The following is a 26,237-nucleotide window of genomic DNA, read 5'->3' on the forward strand; positions in this document are numbered from 1 at the left end:
TCTTTTGTTGAGAGGCTTTCCTTTTTCATTAAAAAATAGCCACTTGTGAAAGGTTTTCTGTCATTCTCAGGCATTTGAATTCTATAAAAGGAAGGTTGCTCTCCAGCAGCAAAAGCTAAATGAGAGTTTACAGGAAAGGAAGGATTTTGAAAGAGAAATGCAAGACAGAATAAAAAGGCAATATTTTAATGAGATTCTTCAGTCTGGAAAACAGGGTAAGGTTCTAGATCCAATAATTTGCAGTGGTACAACTATGACTTAGTTCACAATTTAATGTGTTTTAGTTTGTTGGCTAGAAGGAATGATGCAGGTTGACAACATCTTCAGGTTTACTACTGATTACAGAACTGTAGAATTTGTTTAATAAACACCTACAATTACAAAATTCCAAAGCTTTTCAATCATATGTCTGTATGAAAAGAATAATATGTATGTACTGAGATCAAAACTTTTTAAAGGGAAACACGCAATAAGTTGCAGGTATCATAAAATAATACATTAAGAAGGAATCCTTCATTATCTTCAGATTGTTTAATTTCCAGCCACAACATGTACATACATTATATTCAACATTTCTGTAATCCACATTTACAGTATCTATTGATCTAAACTATCTGAAATAACTATTCAACTAAAATGATGTTTTCTTTGTGGCACAGCTTCTACTGAGATCATTAGCACGGAGAATAGAGACGTTACCATTGCTAATGAGAAAAGTTCTAAAATCACCAAAGGTCAGTATTTTCATTTGTTTCTAGAAAAAATAAAGGTTTTGAAAAATGTTTTGACAAATTTTCCAATGCAGCTGCAGAGAAATTCAGTGGGTGCTGAGATACTGAAAGATATTGTGAAAGACAATGGAACATATAATCCAAAAAATCAGTTTAGTTCAATTCAGTTTTATTTGTATAGCTTATTCAGATAAAAACATGTCAATCATTAATGCACAAGTGTTGGGTTTTGAAAGCTTGGTAACATCTACTGTTAAGGCTGAAGAAGGTTCCAAATAAGTCTGGGGATCTCTGGGCAGCCATTGTGCCACAGTCTGGTGCAGTAAAATTGTTGTGAGCTAAGGTGTGAAAATGATTTAAATTATATGGGTAAACCGATAAATAAATCTTAATCAGCATCCTAATTGTATCTATGAATAAATACATCTTTTCTGCCTTTTTTGGATGTTAATTGGATTGATCACTTTTTTATGCATGCCATGAGAATTCTAATGCGACAATAATTCTTTTCTCTCCACTGAAGAGGTGACTACTGATTCCAAATGGTTTCATGAAGTCCCTCTGATCAGTCAGCTGTCTGATGGGTAAGTCCTACATTCTGCAGTTGTGGTATGTTAAGCATCAGTGCTTACATAAAGTTTTTATTTTAAGCATTTTAAGTATGGTGATACGTAAATGTTTAAAGAGCAACTGTTTTCTATTTTGAGCTCACTTCCCCAGCTGAGTTCGTGAAATTCCTTTTTCTCACTTTGCGAATGCATGAATCAGTCTGTTAACAGTACAGAACATGTGCATATTGTTGTGTTAGCTCATGTGCACTTTTCAAAATCCTAGATATAGTTTACCATAGACTGGCTTTGTTGTAATGACTAGAACATTGACTTTGAATATTGATATTGACAATGACTAGAGCAGCAGTCAAAATACACTAACTGAACCTTCGCAAAAATAAACTGTTGTATTGAACTTATGTATAACTCTGATCATACTGCATTACAACAATAATATATTAGTCATATTAAAACACATTTCTATCATAATAACTAACAATATGTTGTGGCACCAGTATAAAATGTGAAGTTTTGCTGAAGTATTGACAGTGGGAGAAATGTCTGGTCGTGTTTGAACGGATGTTATGTTTCAATCAACAACCACCAGAGGGCAGTAACAACTAAGTAACACTAAATCATCAAATGCGTTCGAAACGCATTTTGGGCTTTGTGCTGAATGATGCAGCAGCAACATACAGTTGTATGCAAACGTTTGGGCACCTCTGGTCAAACTGCCTGTTTCACAGAATCTTTAAATTCTCTAAGGTCTAATCTCTATGAAGTTAACAGGGTACAAACATAAACATGACATATTTCTTCACATTTCAATGCAGAATTACTATTTATTTTCTGAATTTAACTGTATTTGTCATGTGTCAATTATGAGGTACCCAGTATGAAACTGGTTAGATACATTGCGCCTGTTTAAGTAGTTGTTGTTGAAAACACAATGATGTAAATTACCAGTGATCTTGCTTCACATAGGAACACGATTGTACCATACTCGCTAAAGTGTTATGGAACAGTTGCAGTTTGAAGTTTAAGATTTATCATTACCAATGTGCTATTTTGTTGTGGTGATTTTATTTTATAAGCCTCTCATATTAAAATTAAAAACCTAAGCAAGTTTTAGACATCCAGTAGGTAAATTGAAAAAGTACGAACACAATTGTGGTTAGGAGGCCATCTTTTTTACACAAGAATATGCTTTAAAATAGATTAATTGTTCTGCCACTAGAAAAGATGCCTATATATTGTTAATTAGTCACCATTTTTTTATATTGCAAAATATAGTTCGTATTTTGTCCATGTAGTAGCAATGTCACACTAATTAATTTTTATCATAATGTTTTTTAGTGAAAGGAAGGTGATTGAGAACAGTTTATATGGACAGGTAAGGTACACTGCTTATCTGAATGTAATGGGTGCATTTTATTTTTCCAGATAGCTCCTTGAGGTTAAAATGCACAGTGTCATAACTAAAGAACAAATGTAAAGAAATATGTTAATTTGTTCCTTCAGTACAGTAAATCCTGAAATGTAGTCCACCTAGCTGTTGCTTAGTGGTTCCTTCCCTGACATGTTCAGCTCAGCTCCCACTATGTTTTGATTGTGGCTGCCCTGGCGTCAGAGCCACATAGCCACTCCTCAGAGCAGAGATATTTCACTATGCCAAAGGTCTGCGCCTCTTTGCCAGAGAATATTAAGCTGTCCAGGTTCAAAGGGGGTGACTTCACTTTCTACCATAGACTCGATGCCAAAAGAACCCTTTGACACTGCCTCCTCTGGAATGAAACAGGGGTCTGCACATTTAATTATTTATAAATTAAGGGATCCACTTAAAATATGCAATACTGACCATTCTATTTCTTTGGTTAGACTGGTATTCTGTTGTTCTTGCTTCATTTATATATTAGAAATACTGTACTGTATATATTTTTCTATACATACAATAGTATATCTATAATAGATTTTTACTATACTGTATAGACAACAGTATATTTGTATTAGTTGCGTCTGTGCTGGCACTCAAAATTGGGTTGCAAATTTCTAAATGTTAACATGGGAAACAATGAACCCTGACAAGTAAGTAAAAGTAGGTCTTATATTGATAGGTGTACTGTATATTGAATATTTTTCGTGCTCTGTGGTTACTTTTGTACTATTGCTTTAAAACAGATAACAACGGAAGAGCTTAACGAAATGGCGGAGAATATAGTGGTGTGGGTGGCAGCGTCTATCATCAGAGTGCTGCTTCCAGCCATCTTGCTTTACAGTGAAGAGAGGAGCAGGAGCGTGTCTCACTGCTCCTTTGAGTCCCCGGTTTACTTCAGCAGTAGTGAGGAGGCCACCCTGAGTTCTCATTCTCTGCTTGGTACTGAGTCAGGGTCCACATGGCAGTCCCAGAGTAGGAGCAGTAGCTTCTTGTCAACGAGATGCAGGATCTCCACTCCCTTCCCTTCACCCCTCTCGTCCTCAGGTAGTTCAGGAGAAGAAACAGGGAAAAATACACCCTGCTTTAAATCCAGAACACCCTCGAAGGAGATTGTGGTTGCTGATGGAGGAGAAGATGCTGGAAAGCCCCTCTCAGAACCTTTGAAGGACCTTTTTGGAATCACTAAGTCAAGTATAATTACAAAAGCAGAACGTATAGTACAGGATGTCCTTAGCAGAGTCCTCACTGAAGCACAGCTTCCTGCTCAGCTGATGGAACCCCAGTGTTGTGCGTTAGGTGTCTTGATTACCCGCTGCAGATCGAATAACCTTGCCACTGAACTTGTGGATGGTGTTCTTGGACTTGTCATCTCTGCCTTGTCAGAAAATAAGCAAAGAATTCCCACCCCTAAGACTGTGCGTGTTAATCTAGAAGCACAGACAGAATCTGTAGCCTCAGAGGTTGCCAGTGAGATTATACAAGTTGTCTCTGGAAGACTCCAGCCTTTTTTCACAAGCGCTGTTGAGTCAGGGTCAACCTGTAGACTCCTGGGTGGCCATGGTGGTGACCTACATGCCATAGGACAATCCCAGAGACTCCACTCAGAACAATATGATGAGGCGGAGTTAGCTGTCACGGCAACAGAAATAATCAGTACTGTCTTACAAGAAGTCAAGAGTGAATTCTGCAAAGCAAATACTGAAAATAAGATGAGTGACGTGAAAGAAACATATTCAGGCGATAACCAATCAATGAGTGACTTTGTGTCAGCAATTCTGAAAAATTTAGAAACGATTTCACCCTCCTCCAGCTTATCTGTGGAGAAGAACTACCTTCTTCAGAGTCCTGATGCCCAGCAGAATGAGAGAGATGAGGCAAAAGTGACTAAGAAAAGAACAAATGGCAGTAGCCCCCCATCTTTCAAATTAAAGTCTCACTCCTCGGAATCAAGTGTGGGAATGAAAAGAGCAAACAGTGATATTGCTTTTGGGATCTCTAAAGCCAAAATCATTGAAATTGCTGAGCAGATAGTATCTCAGATCATTGAAAAAACAAAGTGGGATTTCACCCCTGTGGGTAACAATTTACATGAGAGTAACTCAAAAGAGTCATTATTGCTCCCAGAAGCTGCAGAAATCTCCATTTTGGAAAACATAAGTCCAAAATCTCAGATTCCCAACAATAGGCTCACTGTTATTGCCAAGGACATTGTAAATTCTGTTTTTGAAAATGTTTTGTTTGCACTGAATTGTATTGAAACAAATAAATATCTGCAAGAATCCAATAAAAATGTTGCTGCTGCTCCTCAAACTTCTAGAGGCAGCACAGAAAGAGGATCCATTGATCATACTTTTGACTTTAGTTCAGTTGCAAAAGGCATCGTAAGGACTATATTTGGAAAGCTCAAATCTTTACTCACCCAGACTAAAGATGTATCTAGTTCCAGTTCTCCTGCTCAAAGCAATGCAAAGAGCTCAAGTGTCAGCTCTTCACCAAAAACTTCAGTGTTTTCTGATTCTGTGTCAGATATTTCAGATTTGTGCACCTATACAGTAGAAACTGCTGGAGCCATTTGTGAAGCAATGAAAAAAGAGTTAGACCAGGAGATTTATTGCACAACAGTGGCAAAGAAGGCTTCAGATGAAAGCCTTCTGGCTAGAGAGGTTGTTACTTCAGTTTTGGAGTACCTTGAAGAGCAATATATTTTAGACACCATTAAAAGCCCTTCACCATATCCTAAAGACTGGGAGAGAGATGCTTCTACATTTATAAGAGAGGAGAGTATTCAAGATCGATCAAAATCCCAGATATCTCCTGTTGAAGAAATCATATTATCTGATATTGATAAGGCAACAGGACAAGTCCCTAATCAAATTACAATGGAGATTTGTAGATATCCTCCAAAGGTGGTGTCATCTGAGAACATTTCTTCAAAACAGCAAATTGGGCAAATGGACATGAACTTGGTTGAGGACAATTTGAGTGTTTCCTCTTCTGGAGAGAGCATCATATCAGATGGAGAAAGTGAAGGATCAGAGAAGATGCCGAGGACCTCCAGCTCTGTATTCCATCGTACAGCAACAAGGATAATAAGTGAAATTATTGAAAAAGCAGCTGCAAAATTTATATCTTCTGGACTTGCCCATCTCTCAGAGCAACCAAACAGTACAGCTGATGATGTATGTAAAACACCGGATGCAACAAAACATGCTCAAGAAGCAATGTCCTCAGACTCTTCTTCTCATGTGCAAACCACTGAACTGGCTTCAGATATTGTTGTTGATGTTTTAGAAAAACTACATTACGCTACATGCTTTGAGAAGATTTCTTTCTCAACAGACTACAAAGATAAATTAGAAAGTTCTGATACAGCCCTGTTACCAGGAACATCAGAAATTAAAACTGATACTAGAAGAGCTGAGCACATTAGGACAATGACTGAGGAACTCTTCAAAACTGTGAAGAACAAACTGAAACACTTTTGGAATCAGAAGAGCCTGTCTTTGTTCAAAGCAAGGAAAGTTTTATCTGCTAAAGAGCAGAGATCAGCAGATTCACTTGAGATGTTTCCTCCTACAGTCCAGGTTTCACACCTGAGCTTTAGTGAACCACACTTGACTAAGAAAAGCATGTCAGTAACAAACTCGGCACCCCGTAAGCATCTTAGTGAAGATTCAGAACCTTTAGGTGTGTTAATGAACGTTGATTTCTCAAGGCAAAGCAGGACTACTCAGGAAAATCAGGCAAATTTAATCATCTGTGCCAAGGATGTTGGCAGTCAGATATTGCAAACAATCAGGAGTGAAATAAATCGGGGTGACGACAAAGGATGTTGTTCAGGAGCAAGAGCAAAACCCTCAGAAGAAACCCTTCAAGCAAGTGAACTGGTGGATTCTGTTTTATCTACATTTGAAAATCTTAAAGTTTCAGATGTGGTCTTAAAGCCAGATTATGAAACAATGCACCTCTCTGGTGAACAATATGGGAAAGACAGGATGTCTAGTGCAGAAGACACTGTCCATAAAGAATACACTAAAAGTAACCGTAGAGAATATTCTGTTCAACGTTTCCCACCCATAAATGTGCCTGGGATGGTGATTGATTCTTATACAGATGACACAGAAGTCATGACTCGGGACACTCCCTATAGAGCCTTGACTGATGCTTCATCAAAGCTTCAGGATCAACCTACACCTACAGCAGAACAAGAAAATGAATTGACATGTAAAAGCAATCGAGTTCCCCGGTCCCGTGTTTGGAAGAAACCCTCTACTGCAAATGACATGGGACTAGGTGAACAAGAGTTCATGGAACTTCCTTGCAGAAGCAATGTGATAGAAGATTCATTTACAGCTCAAAACAGCTTAAATGCTGCAGAACAAAAGAGAGGCTCAGAGAAAACAACAGTTGACAATGTTGAGGAAGGAGACCAGCCAAGCCCTCTCATTTCACCAAAGCTTGACTTCTCAGCAGAACACATAGCCCGTGCAGAGTCTGCAGTGTCTGACATTGAAATTGTTGCCATGGGTATTGTTGACATTATTATGGGCAAACTTGATGTAACGGTGGCCTCAGATACAAAAAGCAAGTCTAGAGCAAGCCAAAAGAAATCGGAGTGTGCTGCTGGTCTCATCACTGAGAATATAGCATTTCAAACCCACTCCAATAATGTTAATTTGAACATTGAAAAGCTTTCAGCTGAAGAGGCGTCCTGGACATCTCATGTACCAGGAGCCACAGCAAAGCACAATCTCCCCCCACTGCAGACAAGGGTTTCAGAAGAGCCTAAGGACCAAGTCAGGACCTCCACAGAGAGTCCTACAATGAGTCCTATTGAAAGGAAAGTGGAACAACTTGTCTCGAGTGGATCTCTGCGTGTATTTTCAGAAGAACTTGTCAAAAATGTTTTCCATTTAATTTTGAAATCAGGAATTGCAGTACAATTGGGCACAGCTCACAAATCTAATTCAGATCCAATTTTAAAGAGCCCCCTAGTAGTTCAGGATTTATCCCATCCAAAGTCCCCGGAGCTTTCTATGCAGTTGTTGTATTCATTTACTGAGAAATCAGTGAAAAGACTGTTGAAGCAGTGCCTCAGTTTTCCTGATTCTCCAACGTTTGACACAAATGAGAAGGATGTTTCACTTTTTCAAGACTGTGATACAAATACGGAATTGAAGTCTTCCCAAAGGATTTCAGAGAAAGTGTCTCTGACTGTCAAGGATCACAGACTACAGAAAAGTACTGAACCATCAGTGCCCAGTTCACAGATGTACCATGATGCAATTAATCAGCTTTCCAGCTTGCTTGTAAAGTCTGTCATGGATGTTTTGTCTGCTGCATGTGATTTATCAATGGAACCTGAAGAGAGTGAAAATCAAGGTAAGAAGGAAATCAAATCAAATCATTTAAAAGTGTATTAACATTTTAGTTGCTATGAAGTACAAGTTAAAAAATGTAGTGACTGTATGTAAATATACAGTACCTTGATTTTCTGTCTGTATCTTTAAAAGTTTTTGATGTATTTAGACCAATATAGTGTAGGCCATGACTATGAATGAGAGAATGAGTGAATATAGCCATATATTCAGTAGCCATATATAACGTATCTGTGAATATGGCTGCTTCTTTGTTTGTAGTTACCTGAGCTCCAAGATGTAATAGTTTTACAGGAACATGAAGCTTTATACTCAAATATTTTGTGATGCCTGTCATTCGTTACTTCTCAATATAATTTAGTTTTTGTTTCATGCTTTCTGATATTTTGCTTTACTATCATTAAATGAAAAGCTCTTTGTTAACATAGGTAATATACCAGCAGCCAGGGTGACATCAGAAATTGAGAAGAGTTCTTCTGAGGAACTGAAAAGAGACTCCCACCTTGAAAACAGTTCTGAAATCAAACCACTCAGTGTCCCTGTAGAAATGTTGAATATTGAACCGGTTTCCTCAGTTGGGCTCCAGGAAATTTCTATGGCTAAATCAACAGAATCACTTAATATGACTTTAGTGTGTACTGAGACTGTGGAAAACATCATAACACAGCTGCTATTGCAGATATACCCTACTTTGATAAAAGAGGAAACGTCTATAGAAATCCCAGGGAAGATGTCTGTGTCTTTGCTGAGTCAGATAGCTGTGGACCTCTTTGACAGTGTGTTGCAGGACTTGTCCAAAAACCAGGAGATAACAGTTGTGAAACAGGATAATGATGTGTTTCATGAACCACACAAGATTCAGCAGGTTGCCAGCTCTGTTCACAATGAATTGCTATGTCAAACTGGATCCCAACAGGTTCTACAGAAAGCTGTAGCCACCAGAAATGAGACAGTGGTCAAAACCATAATCAGTTCTATGGTGACCAACATTTCCAAGCTGACACATTTAGCTTCCCGATATTCATCCGTTTCACCAGAGACCAGTATTAGCAGAGAAGCAAGTGAGATCGTTGATGAGGTGATGGGTGATATTAAAATAACTAGTGAGCACAACAAAGAGGCAACACCCAGTGCTCAGTCTTCTGAAGTTTCTCTTGTTTCTTCTGAAATAGTACATGGAGTCACAGATAATCTGCTAAAGAAAATTCAGCTAAACTGTTCCAGCCCTGAGTCCAGTACTCCTCAAGCTGCCATTGACATCGAAACCCGGAGCACTGGGCAGCTCATGTGCACCAAAATGGACCAGTTAGAACCTTCACCTGTTATTGGTCGAACAATCAGAAGAAAAAAACTGCAGTCTTCTATGACAAAGTCTCCAAAAGACTTTTCTCCAACAGTCCCAAGTGGTTTTAAAATCAGTTTCCAGCCAGAAGACACTATGGATAAGCCCTGCTCATCACGTTCCCTAGGAGAAGCTGTTGGTGTGACACCTTGTTCTAATAAGAAAAAAGATTGCTTAGCTTCTGAGACCCCAGAGAAGCCTGGAGATGATCTGGTTCAAAGAGTCCAGGGTCTAGAAGGTGTACAGCAGTGTAAAGCTTCAGGGAAGACATTTAAGAAGACTAAGAAGAGCTCCTCAAGCCCAGACTGTATGAAAACACAACCTCTGGAGTCCTCTTTGCATGATGTGAAGGTTGATGAGGTGATGAGTGATATTAGAATCACTAGTGAGCACAACAAAGAGGCAACAACCAGTGCACAGTCTTCTCAAATTTCTCTTGTATTTTCTGAAATAGTACATGGAGTCACAGATAATCTGCTAAAGAAAATTCAGCTAAACTGTTCCAGCCCTGAGTCCAGTGCTGAAGATCTGAAGAGACCTCTGCAAACCTTGAGTGAAATGGTTATAAGTATTACTGAATCTGTGATCATGCAGTTATCAGCTGTTCCAGGAATTACTATAGGAACACCTGACCATGACAGATGCATCTTTATTCAGCCTTCGGATGTAGACCAAATGATTGAAAAAGTGTACAATGACTTGCTGCAAGAAAGTGGCTCCCTTATTGCATTATACGATGCAATAATGTCCAAAAATCAGGAAGTGTCCAATGCCATTATTGTATCTTTGGTTAAAGAGCTCTCAAAGCTCTACTTTTCAACAGCTGAGTCTTCAGCCTTAGGTCTTTCTCCTTCCTCCATTACAAACGAAGCCACTCATGATGTGAACAGCAGTGAAAATGACACCTTTAATCTTGGTTGCCAAGAAAAGGGAATGTCACCTCCAGAGCCCCCTTCTGATATTCAACCACTTTCTGATATTCCCCTACCATATTCAGATATTGTGAAAAAAATTGTAACTAAGCTGCTCTTAAGAATTCATCTTATTTCTCCAAAGAGGGAGAAGAAACAAGAACAGATTATGGATAGTTTATCTTGTTGGGAGCTCAGTGAATTTGCTGTGGGCATTATTGAAAATGTGCCGAAGAAACTATTGTAGATTAAGCCGGTTCAGGGACGCCAAATATGTAATCATAGTGGCTCTCTGAAGGCACCAGTTCTGTAGGGTTTGGGCATTTACTGAGACAATTATTAATTGTAGCAGTAAATCACAAAGTTGATTCTTTTGATGGCTTTAGAATCCAACCATGCGACATAACTCAAACAACGCGCACACACAGGTACTAATACACGAGGATACATTTATTAATACATAGAATATGCATCTAAATCTAACCAATCTTATCGTGAGGGTTATCAGAATACAAAAGATATATATTCAATCAGTTACAAAGTGTTACACATATCAAGAGGACATACGTTCAGTATATCATTCATTAAGACCGTTTCGTAAAGTGAACTTGGTTACAACTTCTACATTAGATACTCAAACAAGTACATAACTCTTAGGAATTAAATTGATATCAACTGGTTGGGATAACAATTGAATTCTCGAGCTGTAATGCATTGAAGTTGAATACTCATCCAATCTTTGGGGATTCAGATCTCCTGCGGGCACAAAGAAACAGTTGCAGGCTGTTGCTGTCCAATCAGCGCTCTCTGGCTCGGTGCCAGGCTGTGCTGTGCGGCTTGCGACGGTGCGCTGCTGATGCTCATTGTTGGCTTTAACTAGCAAAGTTTGTGCACAGGAGAAAAGATGACTGTGGGTCCAAGCAAGTCAGGAAGAGGACCGGTTCGTTCCTGATGAAGAGCTAGTTCTGAATAGTGATTCAGCTGTCCACAGTTCCGACCTGTTCACGAGGCCTGCTGCTGGTTACTCTCTGGCAACCTCCACTCTAGACTCTTAGAACAAAGGAAAGTTCTGGCACTCGGACACACTGGCCATTCCGTGGTTGTCCGGGCTGAGTCTCAGGATGGTCAGGAGGCGCGCTGCAAGAATGTCCTGCCCTTGGGATTCTCCTTTGAATTCCCTTTAGAATTGTTGAATCTGAATCTGAATCTGGATCTTGTTGAATCTGAATCTCACAGGCTCTCTGTGTTGCCTGTTTTTACCTGGAGGAACTTCAGCTCATTGATTGGCTGAAAGTTCCATGGGCATCAGAGTCCCACGTGGGTTACTCGGCCCTACCAGTCCCTGATTGGTTGATCAAGGCGAGATATGAGTCACTTACTCCTGACACTTAGTAATGCAGTCCAGATGTCCAACTGGCACTCCCTAAACAGATAGGCCCCAATGGATGACCATTGATCATGATAGCCAGGCTTAGCTAAGTGTATCCCCCTGTGGGAGCTGTCCTTATCAAAAGAAAACATCTTGCATGAATAGTTTCTCTGTGGCTGCACCACAGAGATGAACAGAGAAATGGGGCCTCATTTGGGAAGCTCAGAAACACTTAATTCTGCCTTATTATTAAGCCTCGCCGCTACACTATTTACAGCCCCAGATACCTCAGAATGTAATCCAACAATGGGAAGCAATATCCAATGTGAGCTGGTTTCTGTCAAACAAGTGGCCAGCTGTATTTACAGAGAACTGCTGCAGAGTGCTGGTTCCAAAGACAACTTACAACAAGCAGTAGCAGCCAAGAGTGAGGCCCTGGCCCAAAAGATAGTTGATTCTCTTGTGAGAGAAATTATGAAGTTCCAACATTCAGATATCGAGTCTTCAGATGCTCCTCAAGCTGACAATGATATGGAAACCCGGAGCACCGAGCAGCTCATGTGCACCAAAATGGACCAGTTAGAACCTTCACCTGTTATTGGTCGAACAGATGCAATGAAAGATATCTCTCCCAGTCTTTAGGATATGGTGAAGAGCTTTTAATGGTGTCTAAAATATATTGCTCTTCAAGGTACTCCAAAACTGAAGTAACAACCTCTCTAGCCAGAAGGCTTTCATCTGAAGCCTTCTTTGCCACTGTTGTGCAATAAACCTCCTGGTCTAACTCTTTTTTCATTGCTTCACAAATGGCTCCAGCAGTTTCTACTGTATAGGTGCACAAATCTGAAATATCTAACACAGAATCAGAAAACACTGAATTTGTTGGTGAAGAGCTGACACTTGAGCTCTTTGCATTGCTTTGAGCAGGAGAACTGGAACTAGATACATCTTCTTCAGTCTGGGTGAGTAAAGATTTGAGCTTTCCAAATAAAGTCCTTACAATGCCTTTTGCAACTGAACTCAAGTCAAAAGTACGATCAATGGATCCTGTTTCTGTGCTGCCTCTAGAAGTTTGAGGAGCAGCAGCAACATTTTTATTGGATTCTTGCAGATATTTATTTGTTTCAATACAATTCAGTGCAAACAAAACATTTATCACCTATCAATATAAGACCTATTTTTACTTACTTGTCAGGGTTCGTTGTTTCCCATGTTAACATTTAGAAATTTGCAACCAAATTTTGAATGCCAGCACAGATGCAACTAATACAAATATACTGTTGTCTATACAGTATAGTAAAAATCTATTATAGATATAGGTTGTATGTATAGAAAAATATATACAGTACAGTATTTCTAATATATAAATGAAGCAAGAACAACAGAATACCAGTCTAACCAAAGAAATAGAATGGTCAGTATTGCATATTTTAAGTGGATCCCTTAATTTATAAATAATTAAGTGTGCAGACCCCTGTTTCATTCCAGAGGAGGCAGTATCAAAGGGTTCTTTTGGCATCGAGTCTATGGTAGAAAGTGAAGTCACCCCCTTGGAACCTGGACAGCTTAATATTCTCTCAATCAAAACCTAGTGGGAGCTGATCTGAACATGTCAGGGAAGGAACCACTAAGCAACAGCTAGGTGGACTAAAATTCAGGATTTACTGTACTGAAGGAACAAATTAACATATTTCTTTACATTTGTTCTTTAGTTATGACACTGTGCATTTTAACCTCAAGAAGCTATCTGGAAAAATAAAATGCATCCATTACATTCAGACATTACAAGCAGTGTACCTTACCTGTCCATATAAATTGTTATTGTTATTGACCAACAGTTCCAAACCTGTAAAAATGTCTCTTCTCAAATTAGGATGGACCTGTTCTGTACCTACTGTAATTAACAGACATTTGTGTAGAAAGTACTGGAAAATGGAACTCTTATTTTGTAAATATGATGATAGTTGTGTTGTGCATTTTCCTTTACAATAAAACTACAAATCCAGATTTGTTTTCCCTAATACTGTATAACATCTCAGAAATATCCCTATTGTCAGTTCATAGCATACGTACTAAACTCACCTGTCTGTGGATGTCAACTTTATCACTTTCTTATTCAATTAGTACAAGAGCAATCAGGTGCGTTAATGCTACTATAGAGAGACTTGCTCACAGTATCGTCTACATTTCCAAACTGATATCTGCATCATAAAAAAACTGAGATGCATTATTTTCTATACATGCAATTGTAAACATTCACATTGATTTCTTATTTTATATTCCATTGTCTGCCTTTATTCTAGTGTTAACGTCAGTGCTAAAAACATATACACACCCCATAATCCTTATCTTCTTCTCCGTAAGAGAAGTGTTACTTGTTTTGATTTACTTTTAAAAATGAAACAACAGTCACTGAACTGTAACTTTTTGTTTTTTTGTGACAGGAGTTGCCCGGACACTCATCTTGGTATGTGTACAATCCCAGCTTTAATAAGGACAAAAATCTCAGTCCAGCCCAAAGCAAGAGTGGTCTGCGCATTGACATAGCAAAACATTACATGACCCCAATGCAACTGACCAAAACATCTGAGAGCGAAGGGCTTCTCTCGCACAGCAACATCCCCTTTGCAGTTAATACGCTGGATGGAGATGTGAATGTGAGCCAGAAAGTCAAGAAACATCCTTTGAAAAAGTTTGGCTCCATGATAAAGCATAAGATCATGGGTAATAGGTCAAAAGACGTCAGAATTCAGAATGAAACAAATCCATGTTTGGAAAACTTAAGAGCCCAGGGAACATCCAGTGGACGCGGGAGCTGTGAAAGCTTTGGACCATTTAAAGTGCCTGATGAGTACAACGAGCCTCAAAAACACAAGGTATTGATTAGATACCCAAACTTTAATTATTAATTAATTTGGGCATTATTGTATTTTTAATATTAGCACTACAGAAATTATTTGAATAGAATGCTCATTTGTACATCAAATAACATTCTAGAAGACATTCCTATTAATTGCAAACAACAAGAATAGCAACTGCTATGGTGGCCAATGCTGAATGTTCTGTATGAATAATGACTACAAATTTATCAAGATCAATACAGTACGTAACAGTTCAAGTTTAATACCTGTGGAAGAAATATTCCTAAATTGTTTTCTTTGTGTGCTCATAGTTCTTCAAAAAAGAAGTTTTTAGTTTGGACAGATTCAGTAGGAACAAGCCTCAGAACACTCCAGATGGTGAGTATTTAGTTTGTGACTGTGATTTTTTTTTGTGTAGCACATAAGTGACAAGTGTGGTTCAGAATTAGACATTGGATGGAATTTATGTAGAATGGGGGAATTCATCTAAATTTAGAATCCTTTAAAAAACAAACTGATTCGTATACAAATTGGCCTTAGTGTTCTGCAAACGTCAAGTTTTATTGACTCTGCTACCTCCATAGGAATGGTGAGGCAGAACTCTAAACTCCACTCTGATCAAGTGGTCAACTGTGCACCTCTACTCTTCCCTGATCTCTCTTCTTCTAAATAGTCCATTGTCCAGTGCATCAATCTTTGGCAGTCCTCTTCAACAGTACTCTATTTTCTCAATTTTCAGTGCCCTCCCTCATTCCCTTCTACAGTATCTCTCGGTATAGTAAATATGACTAAATGTGACTTATATGATAGATATAAGATATAAGCTAAGACGTCTTCCTTCTTTTACAAGTAAAGTTATGAAAACCACTTTAGAACTAAACAACAGGATCGCTCATATGAAAATAAGACCCTAGCAGTAGTCAATATGGTTTTAGAAAAGGTCATTCTTCCTTTACCATCTTGTTAAAATTCTTCAAACAAGTCACAGCAGTAAACACACACAGAACGTACAAAATGATATGATTAGATTTTAAAGATGCTTTTGATAATGTTCTTCTTAAATTAAAGGCAATAGGCATTTAGGGAAATTTGTGTATTGAACTGGTTAAGGGACAGGTAATAGTACAGATCAGGGGTGAATAGTCCAATAGAAGATGACAGGAATAATAGTTATGAATGTGATTGAAATGACTGAAAAACAGTTGTCTAATAGCCAAATTACCACACACCTTTAATCAAATAGCTTCTTATTGAATAAACCTGACATTAAGATGCCTCTGGGTAGAACTGTATCCAAAGTCTATCTGACCTGCTGCCATGGAATAAAGAAACTGGAACAGTGACATGTCAAACCACTCTGTGTTTCCAGGGATCCCTGTAATTCCAAACTCCAGGAAGATGCCTAAAAAACCATCTTTGCTGTCGAAGATGTCGACTGCTTTATCCAGAGCCTTTCTGTAATAATCCATCTGCCACCATCAAACATGTTTAACATGGAGGGGAAACTCCTTGCAATGCAAAATCAAAAAAGGAGTTTTAATGATGGGAACTACTGTTTCTGAAAGAAAAATAATTGCATTCATGTTTTTGTATAAAGTTGTGTTATTCAAATAGGTGAGCACACTACCACATCCATGACCACTCAACTAAATCACAAAATGGTTTGTTAGTTTTAATGTTGTCTGTAAATGTCTTATTGGTGTACTACACCATTAAAAAAAAAACAGTCTTAGCCTTCATAATTCTATTCATAGTTATAGCAAGACCTGATTTACTCTAAGTATTCAAAATCCTCAAAGCTACTGACCCACAGTAGTGCACTTCATAAGATTTAGTAGTGCAGCACGAACTGTTCCGATCCGAGTTCCAAAAGTCTGTGTGCGAGTTCCTCTTGCGCACGCCGGTGAGTGCATAAGATCAACGGTAAAGCTGCCAGAACTGAGAGGGACCCACTAGAGGTCACCACAGCCAGGCAGAATAGGGACTGTGACGTAAACTTGAGTAGTGTGTTATGGGAGTTGTAGTTCATAAAGCCAACGCTATGTCCGTGAGCAACTATAGCCAGTTCTAAAACCCGGCTCCCCTTAAGTGAGGATTACACTTGCATTCCAGGCTTTTCTATAGAAGCCCGTTTCCGCCAGGGAGTAAAAAAAACTCGCTATGGTATCTCAGATTTGCGACTTAGTATCTCAGAATTGCGACTTAGTAACTCAGAATTGCGACTTAGTATCTCAGAATTGCAACTTAGCAACTCAGAATTGCAACTTTATATCTCACATTTGCGACAGCGGCGAGGGCACAAGCCCTAGAACCCAAATCCGTTACAAATCAAAAGGACAGACAATTAAATATGGGCTATTTCGAAGTCGCAAATGTGAGATACTAAGTCGGAATTCTGAGTTACTAAGTCGCAATTCTGAGATACTAAATCGGAATTCTGAGATACCATAGCGCATTTTTTTTTTTTACTCCCTGGCGGAAACGGGCTTCCATACTTTTCAACCATCTTTTCCTTTTCCAACATTTCCTAAAATATTGGGGTTTTTTTTAAGTGCGTTTGATTGAAACAGTTCTTACATAAAAATAACACAATTTTCTAAAATCATTTTGAATTATATTTTAATAAAAACGAAGGTGCGTTCATCATTTATCATAATGCAGAAAGTTATCTTTTTAGAAATAAAATTGGTGAACGTGTTTGGGGGTCATTTAATTTGATTCCAGACGTGTGCACCTTATGTAGGGTGTTTGCGTGTTCTCCCTGCTTTCACAATCTTTCTTTGGGTGATTCCCTCCATCTTCCATCTTCAACACATGCTTGTTCAGTTCACTGGAATGTCTATATGGATTGTATTCTCTTTTTTTACTAGGGATGTGAATTTGAAGGACTGTATCCACATCTTATTGCACCCAGCCTGACCGTGTGGCTCTGCAGATCAATCAGTGAACACACATTTAGTTAGTAAATTTGATCCCTCTGTCATCCGCTGAGTCTTTTTCAGACGTTCCAAGCTTTGGCATTTGTATGATGTAATCTTGGTCACAAATCCGAATACAGATTCTTTCCAAAAGAAAGGATTTCTTGCAACTAAACAGATAAGCAGTATAATTGTTGATGACTGTAATTTTCTTTGCTCTCACACTGCAACCGAAATGAAGAAACTGACCTCTGGTAATTGCAGAGCCCTTCTCCACAGCATTGAATTGGATCAAGTGATTAGACAATGGATGGATAATATTCCATGTGGCATGCTGCTGTGACTGAGAATATTGAGGACAACACCTGTATAACTATAAATGGATACAATACCAGAATTGACCATAATTAAAATTGCATTTCTACACTTCTTTTCCATCCCAAAGGATCCCAAAATCCAGCACGCATTGTCCACCACTATACCAGCAGTTCCTCGGAGCTACAGATGAAAAGTGGTTAAAAAGTGAGAAATGTCTTCACCAATTGTTTTAAGGAAAAACATTAGGAAGGCCAGATTAAGAATTCCAGAGTGAAATCTAGCCAGAATACAGAGGGGTTAACACACCTATTCATATAAACAGGGATCTTAAATAACCAAGTATGAAATTTAAAGCACGGCATTGCTACGGTACAAATACCTTCAGCCAAACCGCAAACAACCAGAACGCATCTCGAGGCTGAGGAATTAGGAACCTCGTGAAATGGCCGTTCCGTTGTGACCTCATCCTACCGCTGCACCCAGATTTGTTTTTAAAAAGTTTCTGTCTGTACGTTTTTAATCCTTTTCTGCAGCTACCCAGCTACAGATACCAGCTTACCAATTTAACAGCTTCTTCCTGCATATTAGGTGTCGTTTTAGACATATCTAGAAAAGACACATACAGACACATGAACCGCCAAAAAGCAAGACTGGGCAGAGAGAGGATGTTTTCATCCTTATTTCACCGGTGAAGCCCAACTGAAAGGAACTAGGAGACAGCAGAGTGCAAGAGTAGCATTATAAAACGCTTTGAAAAATATTTTATAAGACTATAAAACCTACTGTATATACAATATATTTATATAAGAAATTAAGTCTGAAGGTGAACCGGACCCCTCGTCACATTACGGACACTACAAAAAGTAGTTATTTTTAGGATATTTTCTTTAGCAGCTCCACTTGCTTTCTATAACACAGTTAGGAAATGGAAGGGCGCATCGCGGTAGTCACTGGAAACTAGGTCTTGATATACAGAAAAAAGACATAGTTTTTAAAAATAGTATAGTTGGAAATTTCTGTATGTACTGTGGCCACTGTTTTGTTATGTTGCTCTGTACAAATTACTAATCAGTCCGCGCTTTTCAAACAAGGTGTTTATTACTTTGTATTATTATTATTATTATTATTATTATTATTATTATTATTAGAGGTGTAAATTATTAAAAGGCAAACCGTGTGTTATATTTTTGGGGTCTCCAGGCTCCACTGGCAGAGCCAGACTGTTTGGGACGTGTGACCACACAGGTTTGATACCGTGAAGGCTTTGAGTTAGAATGGCGACATTCAAATTAGTATCCAAGATGCACTTCTTAAATTGAAATGTTTAGATCAACAAACTACAGTAGCTCAGCCTTCACTCTTATACATATACTGTACAAACACATTCTATCGTTGTGAGCTCAAATTAAAAATCTAATGGAAAAAGTCAGTGTTGGTTTTGAAGTGCACACTCAGCTATAATAGTGCTTAGGAGAACTTTGGAATGAAGGGAGTGTGACACTCTAGTAAAAGGCTGTGCTGGCTTTCAGAAAACAATAGTGAAGAAGTTCTTGGAGCTCCAGGAGCAGAACGAGATTCCCAGAGATATCAGCTTCACCGATGTGAGGGAATGGCTCCTGGAGGAAGGATCCAAGAATATTTCAGACCAGTTTATGGCTAACAGAGACAGGTAATGACATACGGAAGCTCCTCACTCTTTAACAGCAAGTTCCTGCCTTTTAGATTCCCTGATTTGTTTTTTTTTTTCGTTTCGCTGTAAATATTACTGTTATGTTAAAACATTGGATGTCAAGAATACAACTGTAAGTAAAGGTTTGCCTTAAGTTAATTAATTGTGCAAGCAAGTGAAAGTCTTGACTGAGTCACGTTTTCCAAAAGATAAACATTTGCTCTACGGAAATACCACATTCACAAATTCCTCTGCTGCTGTCTGACATTTTGACCTTGCCTTGTGGATTAAGCTTTCTTTGCTGTTGTTGTTTATGAAGGCACCAGGCAGGAGCTCAGAAAACAGAGGGGATATGCAGTGGTGAAATACAGCGTATGAAAGGTCTGCAGTACAGCAGACAGGATGAGGTATGAGAATACAGTTTGATTTATTTTGACCCAGGGCTGCTCCTGGTCATCACCTGGATGAGAGATCTTTAATAGCTGGTTTCCTTCTGCATCTTAAACTGATTAGAGACATTTATATCCACTCTGGCAAGTGACTTTGTGACACCTCTGTAAATACAGCTTGATTGGGGAGCAAGCAAAAGATAACAGGATCTCTAGCATAACTATTTTAAAAGATGTCTTTCTGACAAGTAATTGCAATATTGGGAGCCCTGTTGCCACTCTGCAAAGTGCATCAGAGACTCAATTTGTTACAAGCAGTACAGGGTTTTAATAAGATGTTGCGCTGTAAGAGAAAGCTCAGCACTTTGTCCCTTCTAACACTTCCCCTTTCCCTAAGACAAAACAGATTATATCTTAAAACTTAAGAAGAAGCACCACTAGATTTGTTTTTCAAAATTTATCAGTTACTTTCAGCTAATCTAATGACCCAGACAGCATATATTGTTTTGGTACACTGTCTTCTAAAGTAACCTAAACAAGGCGTACTTTGTTGATGCACTGTTTTCTAAAATTCTGCCTGTAGCTCAGCGGTTACATCCTTGAAATGTATTTTCTAAAAGCACCAATATATATTTTTTGCAAAGCTCTCTACATTTTAAGAATCAATTTACTTATTAGATTTCCATTTCAATTCCCTCCTTTTTATTCTTAAAACGTTTAAAAGTTAGATTCTTCATACAGATTCCCAGGAGGCTCCCATACGTTGGATTCTTGCGTTCTTATCAGAATATACTGATGCGTAAACATATTCATTACCATATTTCGAAGGATTGGAATAATACATGTCATACAGCAACATTAAAACAGGAAGACAAGTATCACAGCCCGTATAATCGGTGTTAGTAACTTAAAGAAAAACAATCCCCCTGGCCCAAACAGTGATTCTAACCAGGAGAGAAAAGCCAGTGTATCTTTAATGCCTCTCTCTTTATTCACCTAGTCTTTTAGTTCTTTCAAATGCTGAATAGCGAGCGTAATATTTCCGTAATCATCGTCATTAGCTGGAATATATGTACAGCAGGAGTATCCTACTAAAGCACAGACTCCTCCAGATGCTGCATTTAGAAGGTCCAGCATGAACCTGTTCTGGAGTGCCATTAATCTAACTCCCCTTTGAGTAGGTTAAATATGTTATGGTAAAGGTGGGAAAAGATCTAGGGTCTGGCTTTGGAAATCCTGCCACTAGACTTATACATTCAGAAATGTGACTACCAACTGGTCGGGGGAAAAAGTCACATGGGTGAGGCTGTAGAATGAGGCATTAAAGCACATACATAACAAGATGCATTACATTTCTTTAACTTTACAGTATGATTTATAAATTTATACCACAAATTACTCATATCCCCCTCATTATCAGTTTCATTCAGCCAGTTTGTATACAAAGAGGCTTTGCATTTAGATTCTTCCTCTTTTGGGGTGGTGACAGGCTTCCACATAAAAAGGAAAAAGGCTGTGCACATCAGTCCCAAGCAGGTGATCCCCATCTGTCCTTGTGGAGACATCACTCCTGCGCTTTGCTCAGTTCGTTTGTGACCTTTTTACAGTGGGAAGCATGAATCCAGGGCATCCGATCCATGACCTTCACAGCAGTGGCAGTGGTCAGCAGCACCTGGTACGGTTTCTTTTTCCTGAAGTCTTTCACCAGAATCCAGTCTCCTTATTCACTCATTAGTTCTTACAGCACAGGTAAATCCTTGTGGGCTGGAGCCCAGCATAATCTTAGGATTTTTTACAAGATTGGTCAACAACTGGGTAATAACTCTTAGAAAAATCTACACATTGTTCCCCTGCCTCAGCTGTGCCGTTTTGCAGAACAATTCTAGCTGAAGTTGTAAAATTTCTCTTTGTTCCGTTCCTGCAAAACATCTTATTATGAACAAACAAACCACAATAATCATTTGCATCTGAGGGAATCACACCCAAGGGTAACCCCCCTTAAAACTATATTGTTCTACCCATCAGGTTCTGCCACTAAATAAGAGAACCTTTCGCATGAAATCATTTTTTGACCTTCATGATCCCTTCAGGGCATACAATTAGCACAGAAGCAGCAGCTTAAGTCCAGATGTTTTTCAAGCAGGATATTAGCAATATGATCATAACGAATAATACCAGACCCACAAATACGTATTGAACCAGAGACCCTCTCCATGTTCCTAGCACAGACTGTAGCCATGCACCAATGCCCCAATCATCTGGATTATAATTATGATTTATATTTTTTCTTCATCATAGATGTGCTTTGCTAAGTCATTAATTTGCTCATAATTGTCTAGAATACAATTAGTACAAATATTACCGTTTAGTCTTTGCTCACCTAAATCACCCTAATAGAGAATGGCCTAGAACTGCGATTATAGCGAGGAGCATACAGTTCATTCCATTCTAATACATTTGAGTTACCCATGCCAATAAACATAAATAATCACCTCTATCAAAGGGGATTACTTCCATGAGCATCTTTTATAGCAATACAAACCCAACATGAGCTCTGATTATTATTTGTGTTTTACTGATAAAGTATTGATTCCATATCCCCATATATCAAAGTAAAACTCCTTTTACTTAATACCCACACTGTCGCCCCCCCTCAGGAAGCTCGACAAACACAGAAACAGTAACAATATAATAATTAATGTTCACTCAGTCTCTGGTGCAGTGGTTTGGTGTCAGTGCAACGCGTAGATCCAACGATCTCATCCTGTCACTCAGATGGCAGAGTCGGTAGTCAGTTGCACTTGATATGGTCCCTCCCCAGCGGGGTTGCAACATCTGGCAGGGTATATCATCCTCACCCACACCCACTCGCCAGGTATCAGGTCATATCTTCCCTCTACTGGAGGTCTCCAAGCGTCCAGCACCTGTCCACCACTTCAATTAACAACCTACAATACTACAATAGAGAATCAGCAAATTCAACATCCCATTAGCCAAATTCGTCCCTCCAGGAAGTTTCGTTGATTGGCCCGTGATGATATCAAACAGGCTCTGTTACACAGTTCTGTTTGATCCAGCCCGCATCCCATGGCGTTCCTTCAGTCTGATGTCTAGTCGATCTTTCAGAGTTTTGTTCTTTCATTCCACTGTTCCAGCAGACTGAGGGTGATCTCAGTCCATCTCACACCGAACAGATTATAAGAGCCAAGGTTTCCCTTTACAATTGTCAATTTGCCAGTGCATGAAAGGTTCCTCAGGAGCAGGTCTTTTGAGATGTAGCACCCGCACCTGAACTGTTGAGTTGAGTTCCTTTGATAAGCGTCACATTGAGATACCACATAAGTGGCTACTGCTTCAAACCCGGTTCTCACCCAGTTTTGGGTAACCGGCACACCATTTCTCACACCCAGGTGTCCGACAGAGTGCATTTGTCGAGCTACAAAAGGCATTAGGCTGTGAGGGCATGCAGGGCGTCCAGTGTGCTGGGAGCACCACATTCTTTTCTAACCATGTCCTTTTCTCTGCTTCAGAGCCTGAATATTTTTATGTAGCTGTCCCCTTTTCACTAACAGAGGTTTCACAGGGGTCTCAGACTCCTGTTCTACAAGTACTGCTCACCTGACAGCTGCATCTGCAAAGTTGTTCCCTCGTGTTACTGGAAACATTTCTTTATTATGTGATTTACACTTTACCACAGCTACTTCAGTCAGTAGCTGCAAAGCTTCTAACAGTTCAGAGACAAACCCAGCATTCTTAACTGGAGTCCCTGCCGTGTAGAGGAAATCCCTATTCCTTCACCGCCATCCAATATTGTGGCATACACCAAATGTATATTGTTACAACCCCAAGTGTCTAGGGGTAAAGGGGTGTAACATTTAGGATAATTCTTTTGGAAGCAGGGGGATTCTGGTGAGGGACTAGGAAGCGTGATAACAAGGGTAAGAAACTAGAGTGGTGCCAAAGGAAAGAAAATAACAAACAAAATGGAGCTGGCTAGGACAGTGAGGGAAAGCTAATCTGACTACAAAAGAAAACCCGAAACACACGGTCTTCGGCGTCTTCAACACCCTAGCTAACCTGCACTGACTACCCAAAACCATACCAGACAAATGGCACTCACCCGTACTAACCTAGTGTAATAATACAAAATCAACTAAGTGTGTAAAGTGTACCCAACAACCTAAACTAACATTATATACAAAAGTTCACACAAAAACACAAGTGAACCAGGAAGACAAATAAGGGAGAACAAGAGTAATAAACAGGAGCAGGGTACAAAAGAACACAAAAGTTGAACATGTAACACTGGGGCAAGGAAATGACAAAACAAGGATGAACACACAAACAAACGAAAGTACAAAGAAACTAACAAAAAACCAACAAAACAACAAAGCCGAAGCTATACGAAAATACACACACATACAAAGCAAAACAAACCAACAAACGAAGCCGAAGCAATAACCAGAAGCGAAGCGAAGCGAAGCGAACCAAAACCAAACGGGACCGAAGTCAAACAAAAGGCCCCCTCTTCCTGAAAGCCTCCATGTTAAATAGTGAATAAGATGTGTTCTGATTGGCTGAGAGGTAATTAATGATGACATCATACTGAAACAGTGGAGTGATGGTGGGCCAATGGGGAAGGGAGAACAATCAAGGGTCAGCAGTGTGGAACATAGAAAAAACACACACAGAACACACACTGGGACGTAACACCCCCACCCATAAAAACAAACATCTAATGTTTGGACAATGAAGAAACAAAACCAATCAAACAATAGGCTATACTCTACCCCCAGCCAGGTCATTTCCAAGAATAAGAGTTACCCCTTTAATGGGTAGCGAAGGACATACCACTCTAACAAATCCAGTAACTAAATCACACTGTAGATGTACACAGTGTAAAGGCACTTTCATAAAACCCATTTCGATGCCTTGAACTAATACACTCGAACCACAGAAAGATTGATCAGACAAAGGCAGTGCATCCACAACAATTAATGACTGGTATGCTCCAGTATCTCTTAATATTTGAATTGTTTTCTGGTCTTCTGGTTTACCTGTTAGCGAAACCAATCCTTCCATAATGAATGGCTCATAACAAGGGTCAGGAGTATTTTCAATAGTCAAAGGAACAGGAACATGGGAAACAGCATTGCTAAACCCTACACTCTTAGTTTCCTGCTGCTGCTGCTTACGTTTTAGGGCCAAACAATCTGCAATTATATGACCTCTCTTGTGACCATAAAAACATTCACGCTCCTCTTTAGGACGTGAGGAACTTGTTTGTACTTGGAGAGACTGAGACTGGGAACTTGGAGTAAACAAAGTCTTCTCCACACACGCAGATGTGAAAACGTTCTTATGAGTGAGCACAAACTCATCTGCCAAAACAGCGGCTTGTGCTAAAGTAGTTACTTTTTGCTCATTCAAATACACAGCAATGCGTTCAGGCAAACAGTTCTTAAATTCTTCTATGAGCATTAACTCACGCAATGAGTTAAAGTCGCTCATTTTACTTGCTACAACCCAGTTATCAAAGAGTGCCCTTCTCTCTAGCAAATTCAACAAATGTCTGGTCTGACACTTTACCATGATTTCGGAAGCGTTGTCTGTAAGCCTCAGGAACTAATTCATAAGCCCGTAAGATAGCAGCTTTCACAGTATTGTAATTCAAACTTTCTTCTAAAGAAAGTGTAGAACAAACTTCCTGAGCTTTGCCCACTAATCTACACTGCAAAAGCAGTGACCAAACCTCCTTAGGCCAATGGAGTGATGTGGCAATTCACTCGAATGCACCAAAGTACGAATCAACTTCCGTCTCCCTAAACAGAGGAACTAAAGCAATGTGCTTACTTTCATCAAAGGTGGTAGAGAGTGGATCTTGCAAAGGAGACACACTAGAGGCCTCAGAGTGGGTCAGCTGCGCAGAAGGAGCATTCTTTCGTGCTTCTAGCTCAAGCTGATGGAGCTTAACCTCTTTCTCCGCCTCAATCTCCATTTTACGAATTGCAAGGCGCAATTCAAATTCTGCCTGGCGTACTTGGGCTTTTTCCTGCTCCTCGATGTGCAAGCGGGCCAAACGAACTTTCAGGCGAGTATCGCTTTTTGACCCGGTGGAGACCGGAGAGAACGGTTCAAAGGGAGGCAAGGTGGCCTTGACCTCAGCCTCCGCTAAGTCTTCAGCCACCCCCTGCACCTCGTCCTGTTCTTCCACCACCATAGCAGGTTTAGCACCAGCCCCAGGAGAACCGGCGTCCTTGCTCGCTGAGGCAATGACCTCTAACTCCACCAACCTATCCACCACAGCTCTCTTGATGTCCCTTTTAAGAGCTTGTGTCGAAACCTGAATCCGGAAGTGATCAGCA

Source organism: Lepisosteus oculatus, chromosome 9 (assembly GCF_040954835.1).
Source record: "Lepisosteus oculatus isolate fLepOcu1 chromosome 9, fLepOcu1.hap2, whole genome shotgun sequence".
In the NCBI taxonomy this organism is placed as follows: Eukaryota; Metazoa; Chordata; class Actinopteri; order Semionotiformes; family Lepisosteidae; genus Lepisosteus; species Lepisosteus oculatus.